At 37.7% G+C, this 15,313-nt stretch overlaps 1 protein-coding gene across 1 annotated transcript in view; it reads left to right on the top strand.

The window, feature by feature from the left end:
* The window catches only part of LOC150078245 (regulator of G protein signaling loco-like), a 311,630-nt gene that overhangs the window by 350 nt on the left and 295,967 nt on the right, over window positions 1-15,313 (top strand).

Raw genomic sequence — 15,313 nt, forward strand, 5'->3', positions numbered from 1 at the left:
TTGCGGATTACTGGACAAAATGTTTGGTGATTTTGTTTTGATACACTGATTTTATATCATTGATTATGGTAGAAATATCCAGAAAATTTTTTTTTTTTTTTTTTTAATTATTTGTAGATTATCTTGCAGCATAAAAAATAACATCAAGTCTGATTCTCCGAAAAAAAAAAAAAAGATTTGCAACAATTTAGCTGATATAAGATTCATAACATTTATTTCCATATCAACAAGCATTCGCCTGAAACAATATTTAAGCTTCGCCTTCAGTGCCCTCTACTGCTTTTAAATCTACTGTCATAAGTCTGGATAATTGTTTTTTTTTTTTTTGTTGATGGATAATTAAAGTGAATGTTATCCTTCAAATACAATGTTATCATTTTGATAATTACAATTTTTTCGATTATTATTTAGTTTGCTACGAAAATGCCTGCAAAATGCTTTGCTACGAAAATGCTTGCATACTCACATCTGGTGAGTATGGGCTTGGCACACCCAGGATCCTCAGCTGGATATCATCATTCGTCTCTTTCTTGGCGATTACCTTCTACTTCTCTCTCTCTCTCTCTCTCAGGGTAACTCAGATTTTTTTTTTTTTTTTTTTTGATTGGTGCAACAAAAGCCTCAGGCTTCCTTGCACCATATGGCTAATAATAATAAAAGCTTTTAAGAAACTTCATTTTTTTATTACTTGGTCAGCAGTGAAGTTTTATTGCTGCATGCCCAAATAAAGAACTAATTAGGATGTGCCACTAAAGACTTCATAGCCCACTGGTTATGGGGGAAGAGAGAAGGGTAAAAACACCTGACAACTGTCATATATTTAATCCAAAATCTTAAACATATATAAAATATACAACTTAAGAACCATATCATTCAAGAGAAGTTTTTGCTTTAATTTTTTTAGTAAAAATTAAATATTTGATATGCAACTTTAGAATCATATCATTCAAGGGAAGTTTTTGCTTAATTTTCCTAATAATAATTAAGGAAATATCCTTTGAAAAGGATAAAAATCCCCAAGTAAAAAAAAAAAAAGTTTAAACCCCAAACAGTTAGTTACCATCTTCATCATAACTGAAGGAGTTTATGTATGGATACTGCACATACATAATTTCTACTACCCAGGTAGTATAAATGCATCGTTTAATTATATCTCATATTGTGAATATCTTCACAATGAGTGGCCGAGGTATTTCACAGCTTTGAATAAGTACCTCTTCACCAGTGGAGAAGACTAATGTTACTTATTCTTGGTGGATACTTCCACCCAGACAGCACCATTTCGAAGCTTGTTGGCTTACTTGTCGGTTCAAGTACCCTGTTTTTGCAATAGTGACAACTCAATTATGAAGTATAACTCCACAATATGAGAGATGCTTGATGGTGTGTGTGATGAATTTGCAATACAAGATATAATTAAACGATGCATTCATACTACCTGTGTAGTAGAAATGATGTATGTGCAGTAGTAATAGTAATGGAGGCATGTGATGCAAGAAAGCAAGTGTATGAGCTTATGTAGCATCAGCCAAAAAAAAAAAAAATTCACACATCCATTCCTTCTAAAAGTTTGTCCAGTTCCTCCACGAATTTATTTAAGCTATCAACTTCCATGACAGATGGAAGTTTGTTCCAGCAATTAACCACCCGCTGGATAAAGGAAAATTTCCACACATCTATTCTACAGCTGGCTTTCCTCAATTTGAATTTATGCTCCCTCAGGTTTGTAATCCGATCAAGCGGAAGAATCTCACCAGAATTCATGCTCAGCCTGTTCAAGACCTTATACACAATCAGATCACCTTGTAGGTGTCTAGTTTTCAGACTCTGCAATATGCACCACTTAAGCCTTTATTGGTAAGAGGATTCCCCTCACCAATCTTGCCTTTTTCTCTGTACAAGCTGAAGCAACTCTACATACTTCTTAAAATGAGGCCTCCAGACCTGTATGGAGTACTCAAGGCATGGCCTGACCTTTGCCTTATACAAAGGAATAATCACCCCTATTCCCTACTAGGAAAATTCCTGTTTATTATTGGCAATACCATATGACCTGCTCTGGCAGTCTGTCTGCATTGCTCAGAAAACTTCATATCTGACTGCACAATTACTCCCAGATCTTTTTCATTTTTTGCTACCCTAAGTGTATTACCACACAGTATGTTTCTCTTGGGTTACTTCTACCCATATGCAGTACTTTGCATTTGTCAATGTTAAACTTCAGTTGCCACTTCTCAGTCCATCTGCCCAAATTTTCTAGATCTTGTTGCAGTAGCACACTGCCATTACTGTCATTAACAACCCTGCCAACCTTTGTATCATCTCCAAACTTGGACATTATGCCTGATATACCTTCATCAATATCATTGATAAATATACAAAACAACAGTGGGCCCAACGCTGAACCCTGGAGGACTTCACTAATAACATTAGTCCACGAAGAGCAGCTTCCATTGATTACCACTCTCTGTCTTCTACAACTCAACCACCCTTTTATCCATTGTAGCAACTTACCCTTAATACTATACTGCTCTAATTTGTACACTAGTCTTCCATGTGCAACAGTGTCAAAAGCTTTCTTGAAATCCAAGTATGTGATATCAAAGTTATTTTTTGCATCCAATTCCGTTGTAACCACATCGTAGTATCCAATCAAATTTGTCAGACAAGACTTTCCCTTAAAAAATCCAATACTGTGTCTGAATTATTACTGCAGTCTTGTCTAGATGATCCTGCAATGCTTCTCTAACCAGTGATGCCATTATTTTCCCTGGAACAGAAGTTAAGCTAATTGGTCTGTAATTACTTGTGTCACCTGAAGATCTCCCTTTGTGAATTTGGAATATATTTGCATATCTCCAGTCCGTGGGGACTTCCCCCGAGTCCAAGAGTGCTCTCATAATTATGGCTTAGTGTTTACTTACTTCCTTTGCTACCTCCTTTGATATAACTGGGTAGATCCTATCCACCCCAGGTGTCTTTCTTATATTTAACTTCAACAATTTCTCCTCCACTTTGCTCTCAATTATTACAAAATCATTAAGCAACTTGTTAAGATTTGATGAACTTCCAACCTCTTCCTCCCTTAATAACTCTTCATGCGCGAATGCAAATCCAAAATACTCATTCAGATTATCAGTTGTCTGAACAGGATCATCAACAGTCGAACCATCGATATCAAGTGGACCAATCTGATTCAGCCCCTTCCTTTTAGAGTTCATATAAGTAAAGAAGTCTTTGCTGTTTTTCTTTGCATCCTTTGCAACTAGCTTATACCTGCCATAAGCTTATGTGTTGCTTGACAATTTATATGCATCCCATACAATTTTCTTCTCTGCCTCAAGTCTCATTAGTTCATTTGCCATCCATTTAGGCCTAAACCTTGAACATTATTTCTTAATCAGTATGAAAAGCCTAGTAACTTCCACGATTAATTCTTTGAATGCATTCCACTTAGAATTTGTTATTGGTAACAACATCAGTTTGTCCCACTGTACAGAATTTAAAAACTGTCTGAGACCACTGTAGTCACCTTTATGGAAGCAAAAACCCTTTCCTTTACTTCTGATGGTAATTATATCTTTAAGTAAATTCAACATCAGTAAACTGTGATCACTGCCACTTAGTGGTTATTTTATCTGCAAATTCTTAATGCACGAATAATCACTGATGACAACCAGATCAAGAGTATTATTACACTCTCTGGTTGCCTCTCGAACATGCTGCTGCAGAAAAGAATCATTCTTTTCTGCAGCAAATTCACATAAATTCACAAAAGTCTTGCTAATGTGTGAGTGACCAATCCACAAGTTCCAGTCAATATCTGGGAAGTTAAATCCAAGGGAACACAATCTGATTTACTGGCCCATTTTATTTCTCTGTACAATTGTTAGTTGTACTCATTAGAGTCATTAGGCCTATAACTAACTCCTACTCTCATATTTACTTTCCTAGTCCTTATGTCACACCAAACTGACTCAACGTTGCACTGGCCATCTATGTCAACTGGATGCACTTCCGTAGATGTTATGTTTTTCTTAATTAACAGCATAACCCCTCCTCCCTTTCTATACTGTCTATCCTTTCTGTACATGTATTCCCGAAATTCCAATTCTGCAGTCCTAATACTGTATCTGTGTGACACCATGGCTCTGATATCCCAACAATATCCACCTTTACTGGCTTGACCAGCACTTCAATTCATCAAATTTATTTAGCATACTTCTAGCATTGGTGTACATGCAAGTGTACATGCACCTATTCTTATTCTTAGTTACTCTAACACAGCCCATGCATTTATTTGTTTCATGATGACTCTCACCAGTCCGTGAAAGCCTCAGCACTCCACCCTCCAGGCCCTTGCTCATTCTAATAGAAGCAGCACAAGAATCCCTTTCACCTCTGCCTGTGGCTACTTTTAACCTTTTAGTCTGTGAATCCCCCCAAGCTAGCAGTTTTCTGACCCATCTAATGCTGCCTCGACAGCATCAGCAAACACTCTTATACCCATTCTATTGAAGTGTATCCCATCCCATTTTAACAAGCACAGATCGTGCTGAGAAAAATTCTATCCAGTGAGCCTTGCACAATCCCTCCAGGGCCAAATTGATTGACAAGGCTTTCATCGTATACTCCCCCCTATCGTGTCTGTCAGAATTGCAGACACTTTTAAATTTAACCCTAATTCATGACTTTTTTCCAGCATTGACCTATACTTGTTAAGTAAATCTGTAGATCTCCTACTCTTAATGTCATTAGTGCAAATGTGTACAACAATATCACCCTTTGTGCCCTTAAAAGATGATATCTGTTCTACAGTATCATGATTCAGAACCTGTGCATAAATGAACTCCTTCATGCTCTTAGGCATTTAGCCAAGAAATATTTTTAGAATAAACCATGCACACCATCAAGCATCTCTCATATTGTGGAATTATACAGGAATACCTCGTATATCGCGGTTTACAAATTGAAAAAAAATTATCTGTGTTATGCACCAATACATTTGATATGTACATACGTATGTATGTATTATAATGCCAGCACGTAAGGCCAATTCATTATGGATTCAATGCCATCCTGACTGTTGTTGAAACTCCCATTATATACGGACTCTGCTAGCATTCATATATTAGTAAACTCTAGATTCCTTGCAGTGAGGTCGTTGATTGTGCGTAAGCTGTACTAATATTTTTTGCTGCATATTTTTATTAAAGATTATTTTTTAAAAACATTATGCCATTATACGCAAATATGAGTGGAAGAAATGTAATGGCGCTGAGTGTTCTTCTAAATCCAGAGGTGGATTTAACGGCGGGCGCACCTGGCGCACGCCCTGGGCCCCGACTTCTGAAGGGCCCACGCAAAACCCCAACAAATTAGTTGAACATATTACTGTAGTTCAAAACTTTGTGATTATTATTATGCTATTATTAATTATATTATACATATATTATATTCAAATTTTATTGGAAATAAAACATTAATAGTGCATAATATTTTTTATTTATTTAAAAAAATGGTTAACATGTATTTTTATTTTCCCTGTCTCTCTCTTTTTTTTTTTTTTTAAGGGGCCCAATATTTTCTTCTGCGCCCGGGGCCTCAACCGACCTTAATCCGCTCCTGTCTAAATCCAAACATCGAACTAGGTATGAAAGTAAAGCAGGCGTTGCAAAATGATATTCGATGTTATAAAGAGATGTATGCAGATAAAAAGAAGGAAAAAACTGTGCAAACTAAGCTGATCAGTTATTTTTCAAAATAAAAATACAGTACATACTTCACTTATTCTTTTGGTATGTACATACGCCAATAAAAATCATTTCTACTGTACTTACTAGTATTTTTCATTTTTATCATTTTTGTTTCTTTTTTTGCAAGAACTTCGTGTGCATCAATTTATAGTAAACAAACGCCTATATATTTTTGCAATTCAACCCATGTAATCAAATTGTCAGAATGCATTACATTAAAATACATACTAATAATACCTTGATTAGCGCGGTAATTTTTTGGCACGAATTAACCGTGCTATGCGAGGTATTCCTGTACTTCATAACTGGGTTGTCACTATTGCAACAACAACAGGGTACCTGCCCATCCACTGATGCGTAAGCCAACAAGCTTCGAAACGGTGCCGACTGGGTGGTGGTATCCGCCTATAATAAGTAACATTCGTCTTCTCCACTGGTGAAGCGTTACTTATTCAAAGCAGTGCAATACCTCGGCCACTTGTTGTGAAGGTATTCACAATTTGAGATATAATTAAATGATGCATTCATACTACCTGGGTAGTAGAAATGATGTATATGCAGTAGCCATGCATAAACAAACCCTTTCATACTCTTAAGCATTTAACCAAGAAATATTTTTAGATTTTCATAACTGCTGTGTTGCAACTGGCATACTTGGACAGCAGTTAGCAATGGGACATGGACTTCTTATGACATTGCACAAGCTCAATCTTGCCAATTGAGCTCAATTTTATGCTTTCATGTTCAGTACATTACCTTAAGAACTGCAATAAACTAGTGCCTACAAGTATACCTGTGATGGGTTAAGGTAAACAAAGTATTTAGTGAATAATCTCATACTGTACTGCATAAATACCATTTGATGCAGACAAAATAGAAAAGAACTTGTATGTTAGCACCTTTGCTTATAACTACATAAAATACTTTTTTAAACCATTGAAAAACATTTCAGCATATTACACAGATTTCTCATAGCAGTTTAATTAATCATGATATCATTATTCAGGGAATTATTATATGCTTCTCAGTAATTCTTATTTATTTAAAATTTTATTATTATTTATTTGTTATTTTTTTATTGTGAAGTAAGTAGCACATTTACCCAATTAACTCAGTGGTCCAATATGGTTTTACAAGCAACTCTTATGGCAATTTCACACCTGGAGGCCAAACCTTTCATCACATTTCAAGCCATGTCTAATGATTTACATCTATGGTGGTCTTTCATTTAACCAGCTCTTGTCACAGCCTTGATAATATCCAGTTTTATTCCACTATTGTATTAACTGTACTTATATTTGGTCACATTTATGAGTGTGCAAGAGAAGTATTTTGGAGTCCAAAAGTTTGTGAAACAGTGGAATTAAAGGCAAATAATGTTTCAATATATACTTTATATGGAGGAAATAATGAAGCCTATGGCAGATATTAACTAGTCTGTAATCATGTCACAAAGGAGGTCAGTCAAGGCAGATTACGAGAAATCTTTGGCAAAGGATGCTAAGAAAAACAGCAAGGATTTCTTTACTTATATAAACTCTAAAAGGAAGGGGATGAATCCGATTGGTCCACTTGATATCGATGGTTTGGCTGTTGATGATCCTGCTCAGATAGCAAACAAACGGAATGAGTATTTTGCATCTACATTCACACATGAGGATTTCTTAAGGATTGAAAATGCCAGAAGGTTATCAAATTGTAGCAGGGTGCTTAATGATTTTTTAATAACTGTGAGCAAATTGGAGGAGAAATTGCTGAAGTTAAACATAAGAAAGGCACCTGGGGTGGATGGGATCTATCCAGTTATATTAAAGGAGGCGGCAAAGGAACTAAGAAAACCCTTAGCCATAATTATGAGAGCATCCTTGGACTCAGGGGAGGTCCCCACGGACTGTAGATGTGCAAATGTATCCCCAATTCACAAAGGGGGATCGAAGGGTGATACGAGCAATTACAGACCAGTTAGTTTAACTTCTGTTCCAGATAAAATAATGGAGTCACTGGTTAAAGATGCATTGCAGGATCATCTAGACAAGACTGCAGCAATAATTCAGACACAGCATGGGTTTGTTAAGGGAAAAGCTTGTCTGACAAATTTGATTGGATATTATGATATGGTTACAAAGGAACAGAGGGTGGTAATCAATGGGCACTGCTTTTTGTGGACTAATATTATTAGTGGAGTCCCATAGGGTTCGGTGTTGGGCCCACTGCTGTTTTGTATATTTATCAATGATATTGATGAAGGTATATCAGGCTTAGTGTCGAAGTTTGCAGATGATACAAAGGTTGGCAGGGTTGTTAATGACAGTAATGGTAGCGTGCTACTTTAACACGATTTAGAAAATTTGCGAAGATGAGCTGCGAAGTGGCAACTGAAGTTTAACATCGAAAAATGCAAAGTACTACCTATGGGTAGAAGTAACCCCAGAGGAACGTACCAACTGTGTGGTACTACACTTGGGGTGGTAGAAGATGAAAAAGACCTGGGAATAATTGTACAGTCAGATATGAAGTTTTCTGAACAATGCAGACAGGCTGCAAGAGCAGGTCATGGGGTTTTGTCAATGACATAGAGGAATTTTGCTAGCAGGGAAAAGGTGGTGATTGTCCCTCTGTATAAGGCAATGGTCAGTCCACACCTTGAGTATTGCATACAGTCTGGCGGCCTCATTTTAAGGATGTAGATTTGTTTGAGCGTGTACAGAGAAGGGCAACAAGATTGGTGATGGGAATGAAGGGATCCTCTTACGAAGAGAGGCTTAAGTTCTGCAAATTGCAGCGGCTGAAGACTAGGCACCTGCGAGGTGATCTGATTGAGATGTATAAGGCCTTGAATGGGTTGAGCATGCTGAATTCTGATGGGATCCTTCCACTTGTTCAGATTACAAACCTAAGGGGGCATACATTGAAATTGAGGAAAGACAGCTGTAGAATAGATGTGTGGAAATTTCCCTTTAGCCAGTGGGTGGTTAATTTCTGGAACAAACTTCCATCTGTTGTTGTGGAAGTTGATAGGTTAAATAAATTTAAGGAGAAATTGTACAAACATTTAGAGGGAATGGTTGCATGTTTTTTTTTTTTTTTTTTTTTTGGCTGATGCTACATTTTTTTTTTTTTTTAATGTGAACCCCAAACACGATAGGTATTAGAACCTATAGTACTTAGTACCGCACTTGGGTTGGAGGTTGAGAAGACGAAATAAGATATTTGTTGACATTGGACTTGAACTTCTGTAGATTGTAATTTTCAGGAAATACGTATGAAGGAAGGAAGGTTGTTTTCCAGAAAACGGCAGTTGAATGAATAAATGAGGATGATGAAAAGTTGGTTCTGTGGGTTTGAAGTTGGACAGTAAATGGACGTTGACTGGTGGCAGCACGTGTTCGGACTGTTTTGAAAGAGAGAGCGGGAATTATAGAAGCCAATTCAGAAGAACAGTGCCCATGGAAGTATCTGTACAAGAGGCGTGCAGCAGAAACAGTGCGTCTATAAGAAAGCGAGTGGAGAGACTCTGTTAGAGATGAATCATTAATTAACCTAACTGCCCTCTTCTGAATGAAATCAAGAAGCCTGAGGGAGGTTTGGGGGGCACCACCTCAGATGTGGGAACAGTATTCCATGGCAGGGCGGATTTGCGATTTATACAGAGTGAGCAGCTGTTTGGAAGAAAAGTAACGCCGAGAGCGAAAGAGAAAACCAAGTTTTTTAGATGCAGAGGAAGCAATATTTGTAATGTGCTTGTGCCAAGAGAGATTAGAAGTCAGGGTAATCCCCAAAAGAGATATATCATTTTGCCTAGAAATCGGAGTGTCACAAAAGATAAGCATAGGATAAAGATAAGCATTTTTGCGAGATATAAGACAAGACTGAGTTTTAGAAGGGTTGAAATCAACTAAGTTGTCTTTGCCCCACTGGAGAATTACCAAATTAATAAACTGGCCTAACAACAGGTTACTGGAAGTTTTTATTTTAAAGTTATGGATTGCCAGAGTGAATTTTCATGGCCACTTTCAGACTTAATTGTTAAAAATATACCGATTTGTCAGTTTTGACAATGGAATTTTTGTGATCAGCACACAAAGTTGAACAAATTTACCCAATTCCAGGGTGCTAGATGCTGTGGTTGTGGAATAGCAGCATGTGAAACTGCACATTTCTCACCATCGAATTTGCATTTCATTGATGAGCTCAACAGAAAAGGCCCTAGTGATTGAACCACAGTATATATAGAGCTGAAATTTTACAGTAGTTCATAGAACATGTAAAGCCACACCAAGTCTGAACAAAAATGACGATGGTCAAGCGGGAACCATTTTGGGACACGTGACATCGAATGACTGATACTTTTTAATTTTATTATATTATAATGTTTTCCATTCTAGCAGAGCCTAATTAACATAAAGTACAGCAATTTTTTTTTTTTTTTTTTTTATGTAAATCCCAAACATGAGAGGTATTAGAATCTATAGTACTTAGTACCGTGCTTGGGTTGGAGGTTGAGAAGACGAAAGAAGATATTTGTTGACATTAGACTTGAACTTCTGTAGACTGTAATTTTTAGGAAATATGTTTGAAGAAAGGTTGTTCCAGAAAATGGCAATTGAATGAATAGATGAGGAAGATGAAAAGTTGGTTCTGTGAGTTTGAAGTTTGACAGTAAATGGATGTTGGCTGGTTGCGGCACGTGTTCGGACTGTTTTGAAAGAGAGAGCGGGAATTATAGAAGCCAATTCAAAAGAACAGTGACCATGGAAGTATCTGTACAAGAGGCGTGCAGCAGAAACAGTACGTCTATGAGACAGCTAGTGGAGAGACTGTTAGAGATGAATCATTAATTAACCTAACTGCCCTCTTCTGAATGGAATCAAGAAGCCTGAGGTAGGTTTTGGGGGCACCACCCCAGATGTGGGAAATAATATTCCATGGCAGGGTGGATTTGCGATTTATACAGAGTGAGCAGCTGTTTGGAAGAAAAGTAACGCAGAGAGCGAAAGAGAAAACCAAGTTTTTTAGATGCAGAGGAAGCAATATTTGTAATGCGCTTAGAGAGATTAGAAGTCAGGGTATTCCTCAAGAGAGATATATCATTTTGCCTAGAAATTAGTGTCACCAAAGGTAAACATAGGAGCAGAAGAATCCTATTTGCGAGATATAAGACAAGACTGAGTTTTAGAAGGGTTGAAATCAACTCAGTTGTCTTTGCCCCACTGGAGAATTACCCGAAGATCTGCATTTAAGGGATTCATAGCAGATTTTCGAGAAGTTGAATCTGATTGAACAGGGCAAGGTTTCTCAAAATGGAAAGTGGAATGCAATGTTCTATCATCAGCAGAACTATGGATAGGGTTTCCAGTCAATGGAAGAAGGTCATTAATATACAAGAGGAAAAGAGTGGGGGAAAGAACTGAACCTTGGGGGACACTAGCATTAGTGGAGAAGTTAGAAGACAGAGAGCCATCTACCATCACCCTCAGTGAGCGATCAGAGAGAAAACTGGGTAACCAATTACTAAAAACAGTTGGGAAACCATAAGATGGAAGCTTGTTTAGAAGACCTTTATGCCAAACACGATCGAAAGCCTTTGATATGTCAAGAGCAACTACTTGTGTTTCATTGAACTTTTCCATTGAATTAGTCTATAAATGGATAACATAAGCCAAAATATCACCAGTGGATCGACACTGACGGAATCCATACTGGTGATCGTTGATCAGATGGAAGGTTTCTAGGTAGTTTAAGAGTTGGCGGTTAATTGATTTCTCCATTACTTTAGAAAGAGTAGAAGTAATTGCAATGGGGTGATAATTGGATTGGAGGGATTTGTAACCCTTTTTAGGAACTGGCTGGATATGAGCAAATTTCCAAGCAGAAGGAAAAACACCTTTGGAATAAGAAAGTGAAAAAAGGCAGCAAAGAATAGGAGTAAGTTCAGGAGCACAGGTTTTGAGAACAAGTGGAGAAATATCATAAGGACCTGGAGCTTTCTTAGCATCAAGATTCATCAAAATCCTTCTGATATACTTTTGATGGAAGACCACAGGAGACATTGAATGGAGCGTGTTGGGAATGGTGAGAGGTGTTTTACCAAGATCATTAATACATGAGCTGGAAGAAAAATGGGATGCTAGCAGGTCAGCTTTATCCTTGGCTGAAGTGACAACAGAACCATCTGGTTTGGACAGAGGTGGGAGTAGAGATGGGCTAAAGTTGCGGCCAATAGCTTTGGCAAGAGACCAGAATGCTCGGCTACTGGGGCAAGAAGCAAGTTTTCTACTCTTAGCCTGTTCAAACTCTAGTTTGGACTGATTAATAACTGCTTTACAATTGTTGCGAGCTTTGGTATAGGCAGAAAATGAAACTGAAGAATTAGAAGCAAGTCAATTACAATATGCAACATTCTTCTCTTGGACAGCCTTAGCACATTTATTGGAAAACCAAGGTTTAGATAAAGGACGAGATTTTAAAGTGGAGTGTGGGATAAAGGATTCCATTCCTGCAAGAATAATTTCACTGACACGATCTGAGCAAACGTTGACATCAGAACTTTTGAAACAGTAATCTGACCAAGGAAAAGAAGAAAAGAAGTCTCGCAGGTCATCCCATTTTGCATTCTTGTAATGCCAAACAACACGAGGTTGGGAATAGCCATGAGATAAAGGTTCCATTGGAGAAGAGACAATCACCAAGTTGTGATCTGAAGTGCCTAAAGGACCTCTCACTTCGACCGTGTACTTAGAAGGGTTGTTTGTGAGAAAAAGATCAAACGTATTGGCTGTATGATTAGGATTGTCCGGTATTCTTGTAGGTAAATGAACAATCTGTGCTAGGTCATTAGTAATTGCAAAAGCCTCAGCATCTCGACTTGCTGGGTCAGTGTGACTAGAAAACGGAAGCCAGCTGGAGTTGTGAACATTTAAAATCACCAAGGAAAATTACCTCACTGTTAGGAAAGTTGGACTGGAGAAAGTCAAGTTGCAAAGAGAGGAAGTCAAAGAGCTCCAAGTGATTAGTGGAGTTGGGGGAACGGTAGAGACAACAGATGAATTTGACACAATGAGGTAGAGAGATTTTAAGCCAGAGAAGATCATGGAGAGGAGATTCCAAATTGTCAAGTCTCTGACTGGGAATATCAGAACGGACATATGCACAAGTACCACCTTTGAGGCGAAAGGAATCATACAGCGAATAATTTGGGCATCTGAGATGGGCAGTAGATGAATCAACCGATAACTGAGATTCTGTCAGAAAAAGTACATGGGGTTTGGCAGACTGCAAGTGGAAATGGACATCGTTGAGATTAGAATTGAGACCACGTATATTTGTGAAATGAAGCTCATATGCTTGCTTTCTTGCAGTACATGCCACTATTATTATTTTCTTGATTTGTATAGTAAAACTTCAACCTAATAACTACCTTCCCCCCATTTACTAATATAAAATTTAGTATATTTTTTTTTAATGCCGATTTCAAAAGTAATCTCAAAATTGATGTAGTATATTACCACTTTCAAATACAGTAATATGAAATCATTTTTCTTAACACAAAATATACTCTACATTAACATAGTGTAAGCAGGACATTAACAATAACTTTAAGAAATACCATGTAAACAGAAAGAGCACTAGCAATTGTGTGGTATGGCCATTTGCAGCCCTTGCACCATTAAACCTTAATCACAACCACCACCACTTGTACTCTACATCAGTTACTTTTAAGTAGAAGTTATTGTGCTAAACATTAGACTACAGATGTTCCAGTAATGTATATTTGTTTATATCTCTATTCTGATGGAAAACCCTACTGAACAAAACCCTACTTTTGGCAGCATTTTGAGATTTCTTCTGAAATCTGGACATCAGGTCTGAATGATGGATTGGTGACTGCCCTTTATGAATATGACTGGTAAGAATGTGAAGGAACTCAGTTTCTCATGTTCTTCCCCACTGCATTCATACATTGCTTCTTTTTTTTTTTTTTCCAAGTGTTGGTTGTGGGCGTTGAATTTGCCAGATGAAAAGCTAGAAATTGAGTTGGAGAATATAATAGAAAAACAAGTGAAAAAATGCATGGTGCACAAGAAATTTTAAACTGAAAAACTGGGTTGCTCCTCTTTATGAACTGGTGTCGAGGTTTCTCTCTGAGAAACCTCGACACCAGTTCATATAATTAATTAGCTCTTTCCATATATAGGGTGATTCTAAATTGTTCGAGTTTCCATGGCCTATAATTTTCAAACTGGAAACAACAAAATAAAACTGCTTGTGGAATATGAAAGCGCAAGTCAAAAAGTTGTACTCGTTGCATTGATGTCTGGGAGATACTGATGGCATTACTTCAAAATGGCGACTGTTTAAGAGAAGGCAATGTGTGTACTTTTGTTTTACTAAACAAAGTCCGTTATCACAACACAACCTTATTGCAGAACTCAGTATGGAAAAGATTCACTTCCAGATAATGCTATCGGACATTGTTTAAAGCAATTTCAAGAGACTGGTAGTGTTCTGCACCGAAAAGGAGCGGGAAGACTGAGAACTTCACACGAAGATGTTCATCAAATCCATGAAGTGTTTTCTCGAAGCTCACAAAAATCAACTAGACGAGCTTCTTTGCAGTTAGGTATACCACAAACGACTGTTTGGAAGGTTGTTCATAATCTCCTTCACCTCCATGCCTGCAAACTGCAGATTGTGCAGTTTGTGTGGTTAAAGCCAAACGATAAACCCCTCAGTTTCCAATTTGCCCAAGACATTTTGTAAAACGTCGAAGCTGATGAAAATTACCTTCGGAGATGGAGATTTAGTGATGAAGCAATGTTTTACCTATCAGAAAGGATAAATTGTCATAACTGCAGAATATGGGGGTCAGAAAACCCTTATGCCATTAGAGAATTGGAAAGAGATAGTCCAAAGGTCAATGTCTGGTGTGCTTTGTCATGTTCGGAAGTTTTGGGGCCCTTTCTCTTTGCTGAAAAAACAGTAACAGTGGTGACTTATCTGGACATGCTACAGCTGTATCTGTTACCCCAGTTGGAAAACCATCAGCTAAATGTGGTGTTATAGCAAGATGGTGCACCGTCACATTGGGCTCTTATTGACCGAGAATTTCTTGACATGCATTTTCTTGGGCGCTATGTTGGGTGTGGTGGACTGATTCCGTGGCCTCTGCACTCACCCGATCTTACGCTGCTTGATTTCTTCCTGTGGGAATATGTGAAGGACATTGTGTACAAGACCCCTGTAACCTCCCTCGATGAACTGAAGCTCAGAATTGTTGCTGCAATTGAAACAGCTACACCGCAAATGCTGGAGAACATTTGGAGGGAAATTGAATGTCACTTGGACATTTTACGTGCCACGAAAGGCACACGTGTTGAAGTTGTTTATTATTCTGCAGTATTGATTCTAAAGGTAATGAAACTTTTTTGAGTTACACTTTATACACCTAATTCTGTTTTTGCACGAACTTTTTTTACACGAATTTGGTTTAACACGAATTCAAAATAAATATTTCATTCTCTTTTTACGCGAGTCATTTTGATTTAACACGATTTCTA

The sequence above is a fragment of the Mastigoproctus giganteus genome, chromosome 11 (genome assembly GCF_048544385.1).
Source record: "Mastigoproctus giganteus isolate SK-2022 chromosome 11, ASM4854438v1, whole genome shotgun sequence".
NCBI classification, from domain to species: Eukaryota; Metazoa; Arthropoda; class Arachnida; order Uropygi; family Thelyphonidae; genus Mastigoproctus; species Mastigoproctus giganteus.